Source organism: Bos indicus, chromosome 24 (genome assembly GCF_029378745.1).
Source record: "Bos indicus isolate NIAB-ARS_2022 breed Sahiwal x Tharparkar chromosome 24, NIAB-ARS_B.indTharparkar_mat_pri_1.0, whole genome shotgun sequence".
Lineage (NCBI taxonomy): Eukaryota > Metazoa > Chordata > Mammalia > Artiodactyla > Bovidae > Bos > Bos indicus.
The window spans coordinates 22,943,564-22,967,660 of NC_091783.1; the positions used below are offsets into that span (position 1 = coordinate 22,943,564).

The 24,097-nt window shown below is 41.2% G+C and overlaps 1 protein-coding gene across 1 annotated transcript in view; it reads right to left on the bottom strand.

The window, feature by feature from the left end:
* DTNA (dystrobrevin alpha) overlaps nucleotides 1-20,977 on the bottom strand; it is a 451,246-nt gene extending 430,269 nt beyond the window's left edge. The window contains exon 1 of the mRNA XM_070778753.1: nucleotides 20,790-20,977. The gene's annotated coding sequence lies outside the window, so the exon portion shown is untranslated. The remainder of the gene's footprint in view (nucleotides 1-20,789) is intronic.
* Between the last annotated feature and the right edge of the window lie 3,120 nt (nucleotides 20,978-24,097).

Sequence of the window (24,097 nt, forward strand, 5' to 3'; positions counted from 1 at the left end):
CTCTCTTCTGAATTGCATCTCCCAGGTAGAATGTAAGCTCCCTGAAGACAAGGGAGTGATACTTCTCCACCTGATCCAAGTGGTCCAGCCTTCCCACAGACACTGGTGAATGGACACCTTCATCTTCCTCTAGTCCCACTCTGAGTTACAGAAGCAGTGGAAACATCACTTTGCAAGAGACTGATGGCTCTCTAATGAGAACTTAGAGCAAATCACTCAGTTGTCAGTTCAGCATCTGGCAGAGCTCAGGTAACATTTTAGGTATTGCTAGAGAAAATGATGTTAGCAGTAAAATACTATTTTTGCCTTTGAGGTCTGCTATATGTTTTTCTTAGTCTATCACTAGGTGAATACTGACACATGTTTTGACCATATAAATGTTTTAATTTTGCAACTGTCAATTTTACTGTTAGTATATATTTGTGGTTAAACTTTGTGCTTATCTTCTGGGTTTGCATCCATCTTGATCAGTGTTTTCTGGGGTCATGGATACGGTGATTAGTATAATAGAATGAGTTCACAATAATATACTCCCTGGCAGCTTTAAAAGATACGAGGCGAAGACTTCTGAAAAATAAACTGAGCTGCAAAAGCTGTCTGTGTAAATGCATGATAATCTAAAAAAGTGGCTGTTACTTTTATCACCAATCTTAACCAACTTCTAGTTTTTTGTGGATTGTCATATCTGTCAAGTGAACCTCATTCACTATAGTCATCCTGATTATAGCAGTGACCACATCTTATGGGGAAAAAAGTATCATTTTCCCATCTTGACTTCCTAGTTTATATCCCATAATGTCATTACTTCTCATCACAGTAGAAAATTTCTACCTTTTTTCCACCAAATGAGCAAAAATGGGTAAACTATAACCTTCAAGGTACAAAACATGTCTATTAAAGCATTGTTCCTAGTTATCTCTAATATTGGAAAGAGTTGTTTAAGCTAAAAGAAGTTAAAAGAGTTGTTTTGTTCTTGAAAGATGTCTCTTCAAGGATATACAATATTTTTCCATTCTGAGAGCCCTAGGGTTTCCTACTCTTAAATTATGTACTTCTCATAAGCACTTTTCAGTGAATGTGGAACTATCATCAGTGTAGAGTTATGATTGCCATCTCTGACTTCAAATGGTCTTAAAGTCACAGCCCCAGACCATGTATTGCAGTTACACCATCTGTCTGTTGGATTCACCAATGGAAGATGTATATGCTCAGGGGTTTAGGGGGTCTGCTGTTAGCAGGCATTTGCTTTTCCTGCCCAAGAGAGTAAGGGTTTCAACAGGTGCTAAGAATGTGACAGGAAAGCCTGACACACTGCAGTCCATGGGATCGCAAAGAGTCGGACATGACTGAACAAAACAGAGACAACAAAAGAATGGGATAAGACAGTCACTTTTCACTTTCCTGCATTGGAGAAGGAAATGGCAACCCACTCCAGTGTTCTTGCCTGGAGAATCCCAGGGACAGAGGAGCCTAGTGCGCTGCCGTCTATGAGGTCGAACAGAGTCGGACACGACTGAAGCGACTTATCAGCAGCAGTGGCTAAACTGGGGGAAACAGAAATAGGATTTACAGAAGCAGAAATCAGAAATACGATTTACTGGTGTGTATCTGCCACTTTGAGATGAATCTATACATTTAGAAATAACTCCATTTCTCACCTAGTGAGCTGCTGAAGCCTAAGGTAAAAACGCCAAGTATAACTATTTTCAGAAATGATCGAGGAAGTTGTAATACTAGGGGGTATCTCACATTTCTGTGCTATAACTCAACGCCGTCATTCAAATCCTATAGAAAAATCTGCCAAACACACGGTCTGGACTGGTGATACTTCAGGATACTTCAGGTGATACCACAAGGTATGATGGACAGGCGATACTTCCTGGTAAAGGCTCAAGGAAGGTTGATGGCAGGGGGACCTCGTGGCAAAGCTGGCACGTATTGAGAAAGCAAAACCCTGAGTGGTGATCTGGCTTCAGCAGATGCGGAGACTCAGAAGAGAGACACAGGAAACTATGAGCTCCATGAAATTCTCCCCCAAATAACAGGAAACATGCTTGCATCGGAGCAAGTCGAAGTTTTTAGTCAATTTCACTCTATTTTCTGAGACAAAATTAACTTAGGATTTGGGGACATCTGTGAGCCTGACTTGTGCACACTTGCCCACTATATTTAAATATGTCTTATTACTGTATTTTGGGTTTCCTTGGAGGTTTAGGCGGTAAAGAATCTGTCTGTAATGTGGGAGACCCAGGTTCGATCCCTGGGTCAGGAAGATCACTTGGCGAAGGGAATGGCCAGTATTCTTGCCTGGAAAATACCATGGTCAGAGAAGCCTGGCAAGCTACAGTCCATGGGGCTGCAAAGAGTCGGACAAGACTGAGCAACTAACACTTAGTTATTACTGTTTATTAAGATGTGCGTGTGTGCTAAGTCGGTTCAGTCGTGTCCTACTTTTTGCGACCCTATGGACTGTAACCCGCCAGGCTTCTGTGTCCATGGAATTCTCCAGGCAAGAATTCTGGAGTGGATTTCCATGTCCCCCTCTAGGGGATCTTCCTGACTGAGGGATTGAACCCACATCTCCTGTGACTCTTGCACTGCAGGTGGATTCTTTACCACTGAGCCACCGGGGAAGTCCCTTATTAAGATGTATGATTAGTTATTTGTACATGACTGTGATGTGTCCTTAGGGAAAAAAAAATAAGAGTAGAATCTGCTTATGTGGATCTTTCACTTAATTACAAGTACAGAGAGATCAGATAAACAAACCACAAGGTATGATGGTGGGAAAGTGACTGCTCGTGACTCGAAAGCATCCTACCCATACAAGCTGTGGTTTGATACATTCCCTTCTTCTCCACCAGCTAGAAGCTATTCTGTTCCCACTTGATTTCTTAACACAGATGGTAAGGCCCAGCAACTCTACAGTTATCTGGTAGCTTCATTCTTAGTTCACTAATAACTTAGTCACAGACCGCGAGTATTTCAGCTCTACCTCTTCAGCAAGTTATGTAGCCTCTCTTTTCCTACTCTTTCTCATACAGAAAACAGAGCCAATAATACCATCACAAAGGACTGTTGAGAGGGTGTAAATGAAATCACGCATGTGAAACGTTTAGGGGAGTTCCTGACACCTCATCATTCTTCAGTGTTTTCACTCCTTTGATTCAACTCATTTCCCTTTCTCTGCCTCCAGATTCCAGGAGCAAACTTCTGACAATTTTTCTTCCCATGGAGAGTCTTGCCTATAGGGCAAGAATGCCCTGGTCATTCTGATCCTAGTGACAATGATAACTCTAAAAATGGCATCCTTATTTATAGCTCAGTCTCTGTAAGCTTAGTTAATATGACTATGCCCTTGAGAAAAAGATCTGGTTTCTGAATTTATAAATGAGGGTCAGTCTCTGGTCTGTGATGAATACACTGAAGTAATGCTTCTGTATCAACACCAACCTCTGTCTTTCCTTCCAACTTCTATAGCTCATTTGCTGGTTGATAACAGAGGGTGCATGTTACAATCATACCAGGTTGTTTAAATTACAACCTGGAGATGGATCCATGTATTCTGATTTTTTGGAGAGATGTGGATGGACCTAGAGACTGTAATACAGAGTGAAGTAAGTCAGAAAAAGAAATACCGTATATTAATGCATATATGTGGAATCTAGAAAAATGGTATGTTGTTCGGCTTGTTTAGTTACTAAGTCATGTCTGACTCTTCTGCAGCCCCATGGACTTTCACCCGCCAGGCTCCTCTGTCCATGGGATTTCCCAGGCAAGAGTACTAGCATGGGTTGTCGTTCCTTCTCCACGGGATCCTCCATACTCAGGGATCAAACCCGTGTCTCTTGCATTCTTTACCACTGAGCTACCAAATGATTTTATTTACAAAACAGAGACACAGAGGAAGACCAAGGGGGAAAGAGGGAGATGAATTGGGAGATTGGGATTGACATATATACACTATTGATACTATGTGTAAACTAGATAACTGATGAGAAACTACTGTACAGCTCAGGGAACCCTAATCAGTGCTCTGTGGTGACCTAAATGGGAAGGAGATCCAAAAAAGGGGAATATATGTATATGTAAAGCTGATTCACTTTGCTGTACAACAGAAACTGATACAATATTGTAAAGCAACTATACTCCAATAAAAATTAAGTTGAAAAAATAAATAAAATGGTACCCTGGGTTGTAAGCACAGATCTGGACTAATTCCTATAATTAGTGTCAGCCTCAAAATCCTAAAATCAGAAAGAGAGATTCTTTTTCAGTAGATGTAAGATAGGGTTCAGGGGCTTCCCTGGTGGCTCAGTGGTAAATCATCTGCTTGCAATGCAGGAGACCTGGAGTTCGATCCCAGGGTTGGGAAGATACCCTGGAGAAGGTAATGGGTAAATCATCTGCTTGCAATGCAGGAGACCTGGGTTCGATCCCAGGGTTGGGAAGATACCCTGGAGAAGGTAATGGCAACCCACTCCATTATTCTTGCTTGGAGAGTTGCATGGACAGAGGAGCCTGGCAGGCTACAGTCCATGGGGTTGCAAAGATTCAAATTTGACTGAGTTATTAACACTCTCACGTTCACCCATAGCTTTAATAAACACCTCAGATGATTCTGATACAGGTGGTCCTTGAAACATATTTTGAGACTGATTAAAAAAGGAATGGCTCATTTCATAACTCCACTGAGCTAGAAAGACACATAGAAAATATGTTGTTGTTTAGTCACTAAGTCATGTCAGACTCTTTGCGACCCCATGGACCATGGTCCACCAGGCTCTTCTGTCCATGAGATTTTCCAGGCAAGAATACTCTAACGGGTTGCCATTTCCTTCTCCAGGGGATCACCTCCTGCATTGAAAGCGAGTTTTTTTTTTTACCACTGAGTCACCAGGGAAGACCCTAGAAGGTATAGTGAATACTAATTATGACAAAGGTGAGTTCTAACACAGAATATTCTAAAATACTGAATCCAAGTGAATAATGTGGAATGGCTGATGAACCAGGGAGGAAGAAAAACTAAAAATCATGGTCTTGCCACGGGTTTGGTGAGGGCTTGGAGAAGCACAAGCCAGGGACTCACAGGTTTCTAGTTTCATAACTGATGAGTCTCCCTGCTGGTCTTTCAGCTCAGCTAGATGGGAGCTGGAGTATGGAGTTGGGGAAGAGAACAGAAAAGCAAAACAAAATAAGCAAACAAAATGATGGAGACAGCAGACAAACAGGTAGGAGAAAACAAAGGTAACTGACACAGATTAGCCTCTGCTCAAAGCAGACAAAAGGATGAAGACTAAGAAAGAAATGAAGCACTGATATCTGTCACCTTCTCCCCTCCCTTAATCACCAACTTGACCCTAAAATCAGAACCAAAAAATATTCCACATGCTCAACCAAGTGAAATCATAGGGCTATATTTTTTCCCCTTAGACGATGGTGGCTGGGTAAAATGGATTATTTCGCCTTTGTAACCACTCCAGAGCAGATTGATGTTTATCTTTTTTGTCATTTCAAGAATGCAAACTGTAAAAATATGAACCAACTCTCAATCTCATGTTTACAATATTAGAGGTATTTACAACATTAGAACATTTAATTTATAGCTGTTATGTCACATGCTCCTGGAAAAATAAGTCATAAGAGGAAAAAGAATTCTTTAGCCAATAAAGGGGAGAGAAAAAGGAAAAGAAAATCAAAAAAAGAAAATGAAAAAATGCACAAACAGACCACACTGACATTGAGGAAAACAAAAAAGAGCAGTCAGATGCTTTGAAAGGCTTTCCGGTTTTGAAAATCTGATTCATAGTTTGATCAAAGATTCAACATCAACCTGACTCATATATCACTTCCTAAAAGCTGTTTAGCAGCATTAGCAGAAATATTATTTTGAATGCAATCTCATGGTAAACATTACTTGGGCAGTGTTTAGGTTAAAAGGAAGAGTCAGAATTTATCTGCATGTGGAAAAAAAAAAAATCACCTGGCACATTTTGTGTATATAAATAGAAGCTAACACCGTGTGGGAAAATCTGGACGACTGCCCGCAGAAGACACTTCCCTTCTTGAATCCCCCTCTCCTTGTCCCCGTTTATTGTGGAAGAACTATTTGTCTTCATATTTAAGCCTTACCTAAGCATTCTGGTGATGATTAAATCACCACATTTAAAAATGCCAACCAAGTGATTCCTCTGAGAAAGAACACATCTGACTAGTACCACCAGGGCTAGGGGCCTTTATTTATAAAGGATGAGTGTGTGAGAGAAAACATCTGCTCCACCCTTTCAAAACATGTTTTCTAAGGAGTGGCTCCTCCAACCTGCCCAAATGGTCTTATTGAACAAACACTGTATAATGAAGGTTTGGAAAAGTCTTCTCCCCAAAACAATGTCAAGGCACAGCCATTTAAACGCCCAAGCAGGATGAGTAAATGAAAAATATAATTAGCATGAAGGCACAAAGGGAACAGAAGGAATGAAAAAACACAGTACAACTGGCAGTGGGGAATGTTGAAAGGATAAGAGAAGAATATTTTTCCGGACCCAGAATGTGTGCCATTAATTTTTTTTTTTTTTGGCAGGGCCATGCAGCCTGCAGAATCTTAGCTCCCTGACCAGGGATAGAACCCATACACCTGGCAGTGGAAGCACAAAATCTTAACTGGAAGATCACCAGGGAAGTACCCAGAATGAGTCATTTTAAATCGAAAACAGATAAACTGTTCTCGACCCATCCCCCTGATTTATTTATCAAAAGAAAAAAAAAAAAAAGATCCCTTTAAAAAAGTGTGTGGAATAAAAGGTATGCGGAACTGAAATTTATGATTTATAGAAACCAAAAAATATATTTAAAAATCACATATAGTAAAATGTGATGATCAAAAATCTAAAATATTAGTCACCCAAAGTCATGGGTACTGCTACTGCTGCTGCTAAGTCGCTTCAGTCGTGTCCGACTCTGTGCGACCCCAGAGACGGCAGCCCACCAGGCTCCCCCGTCCCTGGGATTCTCCAGGCAAGAACACTGGAGTGGGTTGCCATTTCCTTCTCCAATGCATGAAAGTGAAAAGTGAAAGGGAAGTCGCTCAGTCGTGTCCGACTCTTCACGACCCCATGGACTGCAGCCTACCAGGCTCCTCTGTCCATGGGATTTTCAGGCAAGAGTACTGGAGTGGGGTGCCATTGCCTTCTCCACATGGGTACTAAGTAAACTCAAATCTATTATGGTCTCTATGTTTAGTGAATTGCTAATTGAAAGCGTGAACTAATATAAAACACCATCTTTAAAATGAAACTGAACCGTATTTAGGACTATATGCCATAGTGTGTTAGTCGCTCAGTTGTATCCAACTCTTTGCAACTCCATGGACTGTAGTCCACCAGGCTCTTTCGTCTATGGGGATTTCCCAGGCAAGAATACTGGAGTGGGGATTCTCCAGGGAATCTTCCCGACCCAGGGACCAAACCCAGGTGGTCTGCATGGCAGGCAGATTCTTTGCCATTTGAGCCACCGGGGAATCTATCTGTATTTTATTACCATCAGAAAATATATTTTTTCATCTTTTAACCATTTACTTCTTAATTGATTTTGTCTTACTCCATCCTGGGGTTTGTAACTGCACCCCAAATATAAACTCTTTATTCAGAAATGTAGCTTTTCTTTCCTACAGACAACCTTGGAGCCAAGATTACCTTTAATCTCATATGACCCTAGAGAAAAATGCCAGCCTGCAATAGACAGTGAATCCCCCATAGTGGAGCTGATGTGGTAACGACAATGATGAATCCGGACATCTGCATATGTGTCTGTCTCTAACAATATTGTGTGACAAGATCTCCCAAAATGAATCTTCTTCAAGGGATGCAGAGGCACCCCCACCCTCGCCTCCAAATATCCTCATGCCTGTGTCGGCCCCAGAAAACGTCATGAAGACACCAGAAAAACCCATTAAAGTGAGACTCAGCAGCTACGCAGAACTGAGGCACGGAAGTGTAGGCGTGGCTGCGTTTTTCAGTTTCCATCACAGAATGAGACATGCAGCAGTCATGACTGTTTGGGTTAAGGATACAAAACAATTGTGCAAATCACTGAGACATCTTCAACGAAAGAGACCCTTTGGGGTGATAAATGTTTAATTTCTTTATGATATTTCCTTGAAAAAAAAATAGGTATACTTAAAACATGCTGAATGTTGCCGCTGCTGCTGCTGCTAAGTCGCTTCAGTCGTGTCCGACTCTGTGCGACCCCATAGATGGCAGCCCACCAGGCTCCCCCGTCCCTGGGATTCTCCAGGCAAGAACACTGGAGTGGGTTGCCATTTCCTTCTCCAATGCAGGAAAGTGAAAAGTGAAAGTGAAGTCGCTCAGTCGTGTCCGACTCTTTTCGACCCCATGGACTGCAGGCTACCAGGCTCCTCCATCCATGGGATTTTCCAGGCAAGAGTACTGGAGTGGGGTGCCACTGCCTTCTCCAATGCTGAATGTTAGACATGCTAAATAGATTTTCTAAAAACCTAAATGGATGAGTCAAGAATCATGAAAAAGGTATTTCCCTGGTGGTCCAGTGGTTAAGAATCCATCTGCCAATGCAAGGGATATGGGTTTGATCCCTGGTCCAGGAGGATTCAGAGTAACCTCAGGCTACAGAGTAACCGCAGAGTAGTATAAGTCTGTATGCTACAACTACTGAAACCTGTGGGCCTAGGGCCCGTGCTGGCAACAAAAGAAACCATCACAATGAGAAACCCGTGCACTGCAAAGAAGGGTCACCACTCCCCACAACTCAAGAAAGGCCGAGGACAGCAGTGACGACCCAGCGCAGCCAAAACAAACAAGCAAACAAATACAGAATCATGAAAAGCATACCTTTAATGTTGTCTTCAATGGTTGGAGAGGCTGCTCTAGTACTCGGTTTCCAGGTGTAGAGGCATCAGAAAGCACCTGGAGGGCTTGTTGCAAGAAAATGCTGAGAAATCTGCATTCACAGAGTTCCCAGGTTGTACAGATGCTGCTAGAGGATGCTGTTTGAGAACCACTGCACTACTACTGTGAGAACTTCAGGGTTAAATACAACGTCATTAACTCGATTTGTCTCTAGGGAGAATTTCCCTACACAGTTCTTTGTAATCACCTCCCCACCAACTATTCTTCCTCAGAATATTGGTTTCAAGCAGAAAATTCATAGCCCCATCTCTTGTACTTAATCTCCTGAGTATTGTTCAAACAACTTGACAAAATCCATACACTTATTTCTAATGTATAATTTTATATCAAATGAAATTAACATGAGTGCTCGCTGGGAGGTGCTTAAAGAGTTTAAATGTGGATTTTGGGGCTCTCTGTTTTCTTCCTAAGGCAATGGCACCCCACTCCAGTACTCTTGCCTGGAAAATCCCATGGATGGAGGAGTCTGGTAGGCTGCAGTCCATGGGGTCGCTAGGAGTCGGACATGACTGATCGACTTCACTTTCACTTTTTCACTTTCATGCATTGGAGAAGGAAATGGCAACCCACTCCAGTGTTCTTGCCTGGAGAATCCCAGGGACGGGGGAGCCTGGTGGGCTGCCATCTCTGGGGTCACACAGAGTCGGACATGACTGAAGCGACTTAGCAGCAAGCCACATTTTACCACATGCTTTCTGGTTGAAAACTGCATTTCAGATGGATAATGTTCCTGGGAATGAAGAACACTTTGTGAGAATTTAGGAAGGGCTTGGATGGTATAGTTCCAGAATCCTGCCAGAAAAGACAGCCTATGAGATTGGGGAAAGTTTCCAACCTTGCTACGCCCTGCAGTCATGGTTTCCCAGGAGAGGAGAAAGCTGTGGTTTGGAGGAGTAAGAGGACCTCCATGTGATCCCTGAACCTTAGCGCTGATGGAATGTTCTGTAATCCTATTTGCATCCCTGTCCAAGTACTCTGTCATCCTGCTGATCTGTAAAGTGGTTATTATTCAGAAACAGACCAGTAGTAATCCCCTGAGCTTCATCCTCTGAGAATCAATGTTGAGGGATATTTTTCAATTTACCCTTGCATAAAAAATGTGGAGTAGACATCTGTGAAGATGGAGCAGAAGTACTTTTCCCTCTTCCTTTCACCAGATACAACCCTCAACCCTGGACACTGCACATACAGTAAACATACAAAGACTCTGAAAGTTAGAGAGAAGGCAAACCCAGGTAGGGGAACTCAGGGCCCAAGGAATGACACGGTGGTGAGTTCCCTGGATTTTTGCATTGCTCCATATATACCAGACAAGGATATAAAAAACCAGAAACTCAGATATGCCAAAAGGCACAGATAAAAAATGGCAGGCCACCAAAAGCATGCTCTTTCAGCCAAAGGACCAAGAAAGGAGCAACAAAGCAAAACAAATAAAAAAAATAAACTTTTATAATGAGTAATTGCTCTCTTCTAGCTATATGAGGCTGAAAAAAAAAAAAAAATGTGGCCCCACCACATCCATACCAATAATGGCCAAGTAGGGAGCCTAGACTGTCACCCTCACCAGGCTGAAACAGCATATCCCAACTCCCTTAGCTCCATCAAGGTGATGTCACAAAAGACCAAGTAGGGAGTTGGGACTTTCATTCCTATCAACTGGGTGGTAATGAATGAGATTCCCATCACCCACCTCCATTAGGTTATCAATGGAGACCATACGGGGATGGGTGGTATCATGGGAGGCTACTGGAGAGTAAGGACTATCATCATGGCCCAGCAGTAACCACCTCCCTGTCTGCATGTTGCCAGGGGAGGCCACATGGGAAACAGAAAGGGAGGTATCAGCGAAGACCTAGTGAGGAACCTGAATTCATTCTCTCCCCACAGTAATACGGAGCCCCCTCCATATCACATGACAAGGGAGACTGGGTAAAGAAGCCTTCGCTTCTACACCCACTGGCAGTGAAGAGGTGGCACCATTCTCATTTCACCCACTGGGGTGATGTTGTTGGAAGCTAGCTAAAACAGAAGGCATAAATAAGATCCAGAGTCTTTTAATAAGAAAATGGCCAGATTTCAGTTGAAAATCATTCATCAAACCAAGAATCAAGGACATAAATCAATTACATAAACTGAATATAAAAAGATAATGATGGATTCCCATAATTAGATGAAAGAAATGTTAGAATTATCTGACAAAGTTTTTAAAGCAGCAAAGCTTTTAAAATATTTAAAAAAAATACTTCAGTGAGAAATTATGAACAAATGAAAAAGTAGAAAGTGTCAGCTGAAATATAGAACATACAAGAAAGAACTAAATGGAAATTTTAGAACTGAAGAAAAAATCAATAACCAAATATAAAATTTAATGGGTGGGCTCAATAACATAATGAAAGTGACAGAGGAAAGAATCTGTTAGCTGTATGACAGAACAACTGGAATTACCCAGTCTAAACAATAGAGAAAACAAACCAAAACCAACAACAAAGCCTCAGAAACCCATGTATGGTAGGATCCCAGAGATACTCAGGTGGGCCTTAATCCCTGGAAGTTGTCAATGTAACCTTACATAGCAAAAGGGATTTTGTAGATATGATGAAAATTAAAGATCTTGAGACAGGGAGACTATCATGGACTATCCAGGCGGGACCTGAATGTAATCACAGTATCCTTAAAAGAGGGAGGCAAAAAGATTTGACCATAGAAAATGTAGTAGAAGATGTGATTAGAGAAGCAAGAGATTGGAGTGATTCAAAAAAGGGACTGTGAGTCACAGAATACTGTTAGCCCCCAGAAGCTAGAAAATGCAAAAGAAAGGTACTGTCTCCAGGAGCTGTCAGAAGGAACTAGTCCTCCCATCATCTTGACTTTAGCCCAGTGAAGCTGACTTCTGACTTCCAGTCTCTACCTCTGTAAGAGAATAAGTGTGTTGTAAAGCACCATGCTTTTGGTAATTTGTTACAGCAGCCATAGGAAACTGATACATTGTGTTTCTGTAACAAGAGATCTAATATTCAAGTCTCGGAGACATGGGAGAAGAAAAGAAAATGGACAGTGATCAAAAAGTACCCAAAGAAATAACGGATGAAAATTTCTTAGATGGTGACAAAAGACATAAATCTTTAGACTCATGAATCTGAATGCCAAACAGAAAACCTCAAAAATACACACCAAGATACAGCATAGTCAAATTTATGAAAACTAAAAACAAATAAACAAAAATCTTGAAAAGAACAAGAGATAAACCACACTTTACCTATTGGAGAAAACCAATTAGAACAAAATAATATTTCTCATTAGGAAACAGAAAGACCATAAGGAAGTGGCACAATATTTTGAGTGCTTAAAAAAGAGAACTGTCAACCCAGAATCCTGTATCCAGTTAAAATATCCTTTAGGAATGAAGGGGAAAACAAAACATTCTTAGATGAAGGAAAACAAAGATATATTGTCAAGAGGAGGCCTATCAGCCCTAAAAGAAAGGCTAGAGGGAGTTTTAGAAACAAAAAGAAAGCAATAAAAGAAGAATGTTGGAATATCAAGAAAGAAGAAAGAACATGGTAAGTGAAAATATCAATAAAAACCATGAATTTTTCTTGCTCCTCTTGAGCTCTCTGACCTGTGTTTGACAGTTGAAACAAAAGTTGTAATACTTTCTGATGTATGTAGAGGAAATAGTTTAGAGAATTTTACTATTAATGGAAGAGGATGCTGCTAAGTCGCTTCAGTCGTGTCCGACTCTGTGCGACCCCAGAGACGGCAGCCCACCAGGCTCCCCCGTCCCTGGGATTCTCCAGGCAAGAACACTGGAGTGGGTTGCCATTTCCTTCTCCAATGCATGAAAGTGAAAAGTGAAAGTGAAGTCACTCAGTCGTGTCCGACTCTTAGCGACCCCACGGACTGCAGCCTTCCAGGCTCCTCCATCCATGGGATTTTCCAGGCAAGAGTACTGGAGTGGGGTGCCATTGCCTAATGGAAGAGGATAAAGGTACATAAAAAAAGGTGAAATTTCTATGCTTCACTGTAACTGAAAAAATGACAACAGTGGTAGGCAGTGATAAATTATATGTATTATGATGCAATACTCAGAGTACTCGTTAAAAGTCTATATGAATAGATACACTTCAAAACATTATAGATAAATAGAAATGGAATTCAGTATATGCTCAAGTAACTGATAGGGAGGAAAAAACCCAGAGAAACTAAAACAAACACAAACAAAGAGGAAAAAATCCAAAAATTAAAATGGCAGACATACAGTCTTAATAAAATGTAAATGTGTAAATATACAAATGAAAAAAATAGAGATTTGCAAAACCAATTAAAATATGTAACCCACCGGTAATGTATGAACAAAGAATTCAGATCCAATATAATGATACAGGCAGGTTGAAAGCAGAAGGACAGTAAAAAAAAAAAACAAATCATGTAAACATCAAGCAAATAAAAAAAGGAATGTCTATATTAATATCAGATTCAGTAGACTTTAAGCAAATAAAATTATCACATATAAAGAGGAGTATCATGTTATGATAAAATAATCAATACACCAAGATATAGCAATCCTAAATTTATATATACCAAACAAGAGAGCTGCAAAGTATAGTCAAACTAATAGATGTGAAAAGAGAAATAGACAAATCCAAAATTATAATTGGAAATTTCACAAATTATTTCAACAATGAATAAAACAACTAGACATTAAATTAGTCAAGACATAACAAGAATTTATCAGCACCATCAACCAACAGGATCTAACGAGCATTTATATAACACTCAATCAAAAAACAGTGAAATACACACTCTTTTCGAGTGCCCATGGGACATAAACCAAGACAGACAACATTCTGGGCCATAACATAAACCTAAACAAATTTTAAAAGCCTGAAATCGTACACGGTGTGTTCTCTGACTGAAATGGAGAAAGATAACACAAGAAATAAGGTTTTCTGACCAAAAACAGAGAAAGATGACAGAGAAATCTCCAAACACTTGGAAAGTAAATGCCACCCTTCAAATAACCCCACAGATCAAAGAGGAAATCTCAGGAGAAATTTTGAAACTACTACTTGAGCTAAATTAAAATGAAAACACAACATACCAAAATATATGGGACTCAACAATAGCAGTGCTTCCAGGAAATTTATAGCATTAAACACAGGGATTAGATATATTCTCTCTTTTCAGGTTATGTTTGTCAATGTAAAGTAATCATACAGTATGATTGATACGTTTACCTGTATTACTTTTTATAACAATATACGATAACACATCTAACACTTCTGTTCATGTTGGTGCAGGGGACAAAAAGATACACACATGGTTGTTCAGTTTTCTGTATCACGCTGATACTATCAAATCTGTTCAGAAAACACAGCTACACTGCAGATCTTGGCACCGTTCTTGACTTGTGCCTATTGTCAGAAAGGCTATCTCCTGCATTTATTCAAATCAGAGTTTTATTGACATTCCTTGACTAAATCCAACCCCTACTGACAAAGAGGGATATCATCAATTTTATAAGTTTAGACTCTACTTCCTTTGCTGGTGGTTTAATGCAGGAATTGCCTTTCTAGGTTGAAATTCTAAAACACAATTGTTATATAAAATTATAAGTCATCTTTATGTGATAAAAACTATTGACGTGAACTGGATACATTCATCTGGTAACAATTAGGTCTGTTCACTAACAGTGAAGTTTACTTCCATCTGAGTATCTGATAAAATGGCACTTCTCTTTTATCTCCAAGTTAGGAGTGGTCATAGGACTTGCTCTGGCCAATAAAATATGAGTAGAAGTAGCAGGTGCTCCTTCTGATAGAAGCTTTTTAAGAATTTGTGAGTGACCCACCATGTTTCCATGTGTTTGATGAATGCATGATGGGGATGCTGTAGATGACAGGGGTTTTATGAGCCTGGGTTTCCATGTGAGGAAGACGTAAAACAGTCTTTTATTGGCCAACAGGGCACAAAGTATTAGCAAGAAACAAATCTATGCTCATTTCAGTACCCAAGATTTTAGCTGTTTGCTATGACTGAATAACCTAAACTATTATAACTGAGTAACATATTTTGTGTTTACATTAAACACACAAAACTCTTTGAAATAGGACAGTGCACTATGGCATCAAACTGTAAACTACAGTTAATGAATTATTCGTTGTTGTATATGATGGTACCTTCCACTCTGATAGTACACACACACACACACACACACACACACACACACACACAGACAATCAAGCTTTGTGTCTCCTTCCTTATGATATAAATTGGAATAACATTTTATTAATTACTCTGGGATGCTTTGTATGGTGGGGAGCATATAGAGAAATAATGTATAACATTCTCCATGAGTTACAGAAAATGTACACATTGCTTAGAATGTTTCCAACAACTTCAAAGAAGAGAGTTGAGTATTTGTATATGTGCACTCAGTATTACTTGTGAGTCATAGTTAACAGTAACATTAATCATATCAAATGCCCATGTGTGCATGCTAATTTGCTTCAGTCCTGTCCGACTCTGTGACACTACGAACTGTAGTCCGCTAGGCTCCTCTGTCCATGGGACGCTCCAGACCAGAATACTGGAGTGGGTTACCATCCCCTCCTCCAGGCAATTTTCCCCACCCAGGGACTGAACTCATCTCTCTTATGTCTCCTGCATTGGCAGGTGGGTTCTTTACCACTAGCGCCACCTGGGAAGCCAGTATCAGCTACATACGACCCAGTACTTTCAGGGAGCAATAACACTGATTGACACCTTCAAACACTGCATAAACCTTCACATGCATCAGCACACCTAACGCATTAGTGCTCTACCTTACAAATCACATGCGCCATGTGTTTTTATTATTTGGATAATATTTAAAATAACTAAGTTTATTTTAAAATAACTAATATTTTAAGTAACTAATAGTTAAAATAACTATGAGTCATGTCATAAGTTCCCAGTGTAAAGATTAACATGGACTTTTAAATGTTACCAAGGTAATTCAACAGGTGTTTTTTATATTTTATATCCCCTTTGCAGTACACAGCATTCTGAACAACAACACCGGGGGTAGATGAAACAGATGACTTTAAATTCTTAAGTTTACTAAAGGTCATAGAGCTTCCAACTGTTAAAGATATTTACCTAATTATTTGAAATGCCAAAGTATATATCTGTGATATTAGAAATTTCAACAGTTTCAAATGGTGCTGGAGTTACTATTTTTGAATTCAAAAATATACAATATATAATGAGAAATTCCCCATAATCCAGCAGTTGCCAGGCTTTAGGCATTTATATATCAATACCTGTCCTTGCTTTAAATAATTTGCATGTAAAATATGGAGCAAGAAGCATTGACATAAGGGAAGTTATAAGTTTTTCCACTTGTTTTAATTGCAGGAAAAGTAACCAAACGATCAATTGAGGAGGTGTTATGATTTTTAACAATGATGGGGACTTAATGCATTAATAAAACTGTGAACCAGATATTACATGTTACTAGTTAACAGCATGAACTAAAGAATCTAAATTTTAGATTCAGAGTTTCTACCTGTGTGACAGTGGCCATGATTACCGTGCTCCTCAATACCACAGTTTCCTCCTCCGTAAAACGGGGGTAATGGTAATACAGGAAGCCCTCATTTGGCTACTGTGAAGAATACCTGAGTTACTTTATATAGAGCCATAGAAGATGTCTGGCACACAGTAGTCAATGAGCTTAGTTATTATTATGTTTGCTTTACATTATTAATACACATTTCCTCAGCACACTCAACACTTAAGCTCACCTCTCTTACTCTGGTGGCTCTTTCTTCCTACAGACACTTCCGGGAATCTTATGGATGTGTGATGAATCAATTACATTTCTATTTTGAGACATCCTGCCACTTTAACAACAAGCACACACACACACACACAACTATTTCTTTAAAATTAAAAGTTGTCGTTAAGGCAAAGAAAGACAATGGTTATCCTTCATTAAATTTTAAGAGTTTTTTAAAAAAAAAAAAACTTCGAAAATAGAGTAATAACCAGGTAAGGGTAGTACATGCTCTCTACAGGCTGCAAAAAGTACTGTGTAAAGGATTTTTGTGATCTTCTCTATGACCAAAGGTGTATAATGAGGGGAAATGATGTACTACTGGTGAATAGAGATGTGTAAAGGTAACTAGAGGGAGACATAGGTTTCTAATTCAGAAAACATCGGGGACGCATGTAGCACAGGGAACTCTACTTAACCCACTGTGGTGACCTGAATGAGGAGAAAGTCCAAAAGGGAGGGGATACGTGTATCTGTTGGAGAAGGAAATGGCAACTCACTCCAGTGTTCTTGCCTGGAAAATTCGACGGGCAGAGGAGCCTGGCAGGCTACAGTCCAAGGGGTCACAAAGAGTTGGACACGGCTGGGCACGAGCACACATATGTATTATGTACGTCTGAATCACCCTGCTATACAGTAGAAACTAACACGACATCGTAAAGCAGCTATATACCAAATAAAAATTAATTTACAAAATAAATCTTAGTAAACCCCTCCTCATACATTCAGTTTAGTTCAGTCACTCAGTTGTGTCCAACTCTTTGCGACCCCATGAATCGCAGCACTCCAGGCCTCCCTGTCCATCACCAACTCCTGGAGTTCACTCAGACTCACGTCCATTGAGTCCCTGATGCCATCCAGCCATCTCATCCTCTGTCGTCCCCTTCTCCTCCTGCCCCCAATCCCTCCCAGCATCAGAGTCTTTTCCAATGATAGGGGACTTCTAATGCATCTTGTTCCAAACCTCCCTGTCTGGTCCAGAATCCTTTATTACACATTCTTACTGCATTCCTGCCTTCAGAACTCCATTTATGTGTATGACAATTGGATTGAAGTCTGGCCCCTGGGCTGGCGGGGCACACTCATTTTTCTGCTCACCATGCAACCCCAGTTCTCCGCCCAGACTCTGCAGCAAAGAGCCTCTCAAGAGGCAGAGACAACACAGTTCTCCCAAAACTAGAGGCAGGGGACTTGAAAGGAAAAAGTCATGTCAAATCTCCCAGGTGAGATAAAAGTAGTGAGAGAATGCTTTTTCTAAAATAAGTAACAGAAACTGGAAAACTGGAACAGATGAGTCAGTTAAGAAAGGATATATGGACATTCCATAGGATTTATGCCTTGATAACCATCAACATTTTATATAAACAGATGTGGGAAGTTCAATTTCAATATCAAAAAAGTTTGTGCCTGATAGAATGCAACTTTCCTGACTGCAGCACTGTACTCTAGCACCCCCAAATAGAGATGGACCATACCCTGGGATGTGGAAGAGTTTCACTACTGAAGATAATTCTTTTCACATCCAAAGATCATGTTTCCCTGTAGTTCAGTTAGATTCTACTCTTTTTTCACACGTAATGTTGAATTAGTGTGGATTTGATATATATATATACTGAATTTAATGAAACTGAAAACCAGACTTAAGGAAATCTATGAATGTCAAAATACTTTCGAAACTCATTATGTGAAACAGCAATTAAATTTACTTGAAAAAAAAAAACAGATGAAGCCCTAAGAGAGATATATGTCTAATAAAACAAATATTATAAGAGCTCCATGATAAACTCAGATGAGACATAATTCTACCCCAGAGACCTTTCTTCACATCATGATTCATTTAGAACAAGTGGAGACATTTACAGTATTTCAGCTTAGTACTAATGAAAAAATGTGATTTCAGTCTTCACTGCTATACAACTTTGTCTAAAGTACATACAACTGGTGAAAAGGCATGACATACACGAACACCCTCGCAATATAGCCTGCTTCTAATCACTGAGAGTTGAAAGAGAATTGCATAATTCTTCTTTTAAAACTGCCTAAGCTCTTGTCAGAGTGATTGAATTAAAGATGATTAAACTTGCTCAAAAATTCTGCAAGATGGGATTTGGAAGGAAATGATGGCCCTGCTTTGAGCAAAGTAACAGACTAATATCTTAGGAAGTTTAAAATTAAGTGCAAACAAATATATAGATTCAGGTGCCTGCTTTATAATAATTGACTTTGCTGATAAACCTTACCTGCTGAAAATCGTAACTGGCTGATAAATACTCCTTTAAAGCATAATTGTTGTAGGAAACGGTCAGTTTTGGCAAAAGGAAAAGGCTCAAAGGATAGTTGCCATAATTGGCATTAAAATTTAGGAAAATGTTAATTGTCCCCAACACATAGCACATAGTTATGACGTTCATCTTGATAGAAATGTGGTCAATATATCAAATATATAAGAAAAAAGACAGTACAACGAAGTCCCATTTTTATGAACAAAATATATATGTTGGTTTAGAGTTCACCGAAAGCTCAACTGGTTTTTAACATTTAAAGCCCTGCGACCTTGGGTAAATTACTTCCCCGCTCTGTGTACGCATTTCCTCATATTACCCACTCCTTATGGTAGTGTTACAATTGAGTGAATACAGCTAAGTTCATAGAACGGTTTTTTTCCATAAAGTTTCTATCCTTGCAATAAGCAAAATAAGTCCTTTTTTTAAAAGAAATTAATAAGTATGCATACTTCAACAATATAGGTTACTGATATGTTCAAAAGGAAACACAGCATTTCTTAAACCCCAAGTGATCATAATAGATAATAGCAAACTTGAACAGAACCATAACTCAAAAGACCGTTTTAACAGAGCAACAAGGAACCTAATGGCGTTGAATTTCACCGCCAGAGTACAGCCAAGACTCCCCACTCCACCTCCACTCAAGTCCTACACTTACCTTCTCAAAGGCAAACCTCAAGCTCTCCAAAGAGGAAAGTTTTACTCCCAAGTCCCAGCCTTGGTACCACTGAGCCCAGCCCCGCATCCTTAGTCTCTTCTTTGGCGTTGGTCTTTAGACACCTCGCCACCTCCCATTCCGGTACCAGAACGAAACTCGCGTCCACCCTCGGTCCAAAGGAAAACTCCAGGCTCCAGAAGCCGAAGTCACTCCTCTCCCCTCTCCCTGCCCCGCGCCCACCCAGCCGCGCCGCGCCCCCCTCCCCGCGCCCGGCGCCCACACCCACCCGACCCGCCGCCCCGGCACCGCAGTGCATTGCAACACGCGCCGACGCCGCCGGCTGGAGAGGACCCCGGCGCGGATTTCCCGCTCAATAGTAGCCCCCCAGCCTGCTCCCCACGTGAGTGTCATCCCTAACGGAGGGGAGCAAGCCACCTCCCAGCTGCTCAGCCCGCGGGGACCACCGAGAGGGCAGCGGGGACCACAGAAACAACTCAACCCGCGGCGCGCGGCCCGGCCTCGGCTGGCGGGCGGCCGAGATGTACCTGCGCGGCCTCGCGCCCCCGGGCCGGCCCTCCTGCCGCAGCCGCTCCCGCCGCCCCGCGGGCCCGAGGCGCCGCCCGCCGCCCGCCCGGGGAGGCGCCGCGCCGCAGTCCCGGCTGCAGCGCCCGGCACATGCTTGGCGCCGCCGGCGGCCGGCGCGGGCGCACAGGTGGGAACCCCGCGAGTGGGCGTTGGGGCGATTCCCTCCCCGCTGCCGCGCTCGCCGCCGGCTTTCCACTCTTGACTTTGCCGGGTGCGCGGCGCCTGCCCTTGCTCCGGCGGCGGCCGAGCCTCCCCGGCCCGCGCCCCGGCGCCGGGGGCGGCTGCGGTCCCTGCGCCGCTGGGGCTGCGCGTCACCGGGCATCTCCCGCTCGGCGGCTGGCTCGGCGGGCCCCCCGGGGGCGGCCGGGGGGCAGCGCGCTGCTGCCGGGCCCCGCGCCCACCCCTTGGACCCCCTCCACGCCCGCGCCCTCCCCCACTCCCCAGCTGTCAAGGGAGAAAACGCCTTGCATACACACACGCACTCATACACACACACACACCTTGGAATGGACGGACGCCCCAGTCACCGACTCGCCAAACTCTTCGAAGGTGTCCACCGGTCTTTGGGGAGGTTTGGGCATGGAGTAGGAGCCGCTTTCTTATTATTTAATAATGTTGGAAGTGCCGAGTCCGCTGCCAGAGTTGTGGGTCATGTGGGCACAGCAGAGCCTGGCTACTGCCAGTACCAGGGTTTCCTGAGGATCCTGAAACTATGATCTCATCCTCCTCATCCGCCTCCCCCGCCCCTCTCTCCGCGGGCGCGCACGCACAGCACACACACACACACACACACACACACACACACACACACATACACACGCGCACACACGCACACACGCTCCCACTGCCTGCACTATCCTCCTTCTTGGACCGAAATATTCTGCCGGGGAAATACAGTGTTCACGCTCTTCATTGAAAAAAAAAAAAAGGAAAAAACAAAAAAGGGAAGAAAAAAAAAAAGCCTTCGGGAGAATGATTTTTCTCTTTGAAAGCCTGATTTATGTGCTTTGTTTATTTCCTACAGTTGGTCCTCACACGTGCAAGGGAGCTGAACAGAGCCTCAGAATTAAAATTAAAAATAATTGTCCTTTTATGTTGACCCAGATTTTGGTCAGAACCCAGGACTTAAACAGTGCAATTTCCATTTAAAACAGAGGCAATAATACACCAGGTTTGAATATGGAATAGAAATAACATCTGAGATGTGTGCAGTGGGTTTCTTTCCCAAGCTGCAAAAACATCTCGCAAACATTACCTCATTTATTTGCAGAACATCTTTGCAGAGAAGGTGGGAGAGACGGCAACTAGTACTGTCACTTTGGAAATACAGAAGCACAGGACAGAGAGCGTGACTTATCCAAGTTCACCTACGTGGGTATGTCACTATAAATAATTGCACAACTACTCCTACTTTGCTAATTCACTATAATCATTCCTGGAAACTTAAGGCACTGAAACATAATGAAGACATTTTTTATTATTTGTAAGCGACCTCCTACCGAAGATTGCAAATTAATTAATTAATTTTTCTCTATGTATGGGTTTCCATAGAATGTTCTCTTGTGTACTTGCGTAAATCTCCAGTTTCATGTTTTCATTTATTTTCTTCCTTTACTTTATTGGGGGATAGTTTAGGCCTATGTGTCTGTGTGTATAGTCATATTCATTTGAGTGGTTTAAAATGCTTAAATAGCAATATCATGCAAGTTTAGTCAATATTTTGAGGGTAGTCACCAATTTCATAATGATTTCTAAATTCCACTCAATCCCCTTGTAAGTGCCTAGTGTATATGAAGAACTGTGCTATGTTTTGAAGGATACAAAGGACTTTAATACATGGAACCTGTCCTCCATTAGTTTATATCTAGTTGTTGAGACAAGATATACATACACACAGGAAATTTCCTGGTGGTTAAGATTTTGCCTTCCAATGCAGGGGGCAGAGGTTCAGTCCCTGGTCAGGGGAGTAAGCCCCACGTGCCTCCAGCCAAAAAACCAAAACATAAAACAGAGCAATATTGTAACAAATTCAATAAAGGCTTAAAATATAAGCATACACACACATATGTTTTTGCTGGGTGATTTGCAGGTGAAACGCTTTATTATTTTTGGTGTTATAAATTATTACAAAAAGTACAACATGCACTCCTTTTCTTTATACCTGTTTTCTGTTCCATGTTAAAATTATTTCCTGTGTCTTTGTGTTCCCAATTTTAATCTGTCTTTGACGCGCACAGAATCTCAGTGGCCAAGGTAATATGTTATTTTGCCGTTCACCTGCACACGCAGTGCACTCACATAAACACCACAATTTTTAAAATATTTTAATAGTTCTCACAAAGAGCACTCTTTAATAGCCTTTGTGCAGATGTCTACAGGAAAATTCAGCATTTAACCAGTCTTCTAATGATTCAAAAAAGAGAAGAAATGTGGTGAGAGACAGAATAAAGCAAGAGAAGGCAGAAGAGAACCAGATAAAAGAGGTTGGGAGCAGGCAAAGGGAAGAATAAAAGAAAATTAAGAAATTACAAGAAGAGGGAGAGAAGAAGAGTAAAAACGTAAAAGGAGATAAAGAGGATCAACTTTCAAGTGAAAGCTAAAAGTTTCTAAATTTTGCTGCATGGAAAATAAGTTTAAGAAATAATAGACTTTTTATTGTTCTAAAATATTACTTTTTGATAAGCTTATTGGAATTTAATGGTAAAGAAACCAGGCATCAGTCCTGCAGAGGCTACCCTGAATAATCTCAATTTTAGTAATTCCATACAGGACCACTAGAAGAAATAAATCGACTGACCTATCATTATAATAATAAAAATGATAGTGGGATCAAATAACCATGATATAGTTAAAATTTTTAAGAGGAAATCAACACCAAAATTCAGAGAAGTATATGGGAAAGTGAAAGTGAAAGTGAAGTCACTCAGTCGTGTCCGACTCTTTGTGACCCCACGGACTATAGCCTACCAGGCTCCTGCATCCATGGGGTTTTCCAGGCAAGAGTACTGGAGTGGGGTGCCATTTCCTTCTCCAGGGGATCTTCCCCAAAGGTATATTAAAATGGGCAACAGAGTTAAGCTTGCCATATTTAAAGGAAAATAATAGTAATATAGTATCTTATCATTTTAAAGCACTTAAGATTTTTCCAAATGCTTTGCATAAGTCTTTATTAAGCCTAATCATAATTAGTGGTGGACTCCTCTGTGGGTTTAATTTTAAAAGAATATAATAATATTTCTTAGTTTTTCACACATTGGATGAAGTGCTGAACATTGTCACTCTGTTTTAGAAATATCATTTATATTTTGTGATCAGTCAGTTGTAAAGATGCTGCTCAGCACAGTTCAACTGGGTGGATTCCTGGGCATAGATCGCAATGGTGATTTATAATTCAGGATTTTGCACAGGCTGTTGGAGTTAAACTAGAAGCGTTAGCATGTAGCAGAATCTAATGGCTTTGCTATGTTTCTAGGAGGTTTCTACACAAGCGGTGGAGGCCTGCATTGAGCAACAGTATATCAGGAGCACTTTCCTTTTGATCTGCATACTCTTGGAAGGATTTGTTTTAATCAGAGATGTTTAGGCTGGATGATTATGAAATGTGTTTCAGAAATATGTTACAACTCCAGTGGCTCAACAATCACTAGCTGTTTTTGTCCGAATATTTTCACTTAGAGAAAAAAAATTTTTTTTTTAGTAGGACTATGCAGATTTGGGCTTCCCAAATCTAGTCCCAGGTGGTACTAGTAGTAAAGAACCCTCCTGCCAATGCAGGCAACTTGAGACACTGGTTCAATCACTGGATCGG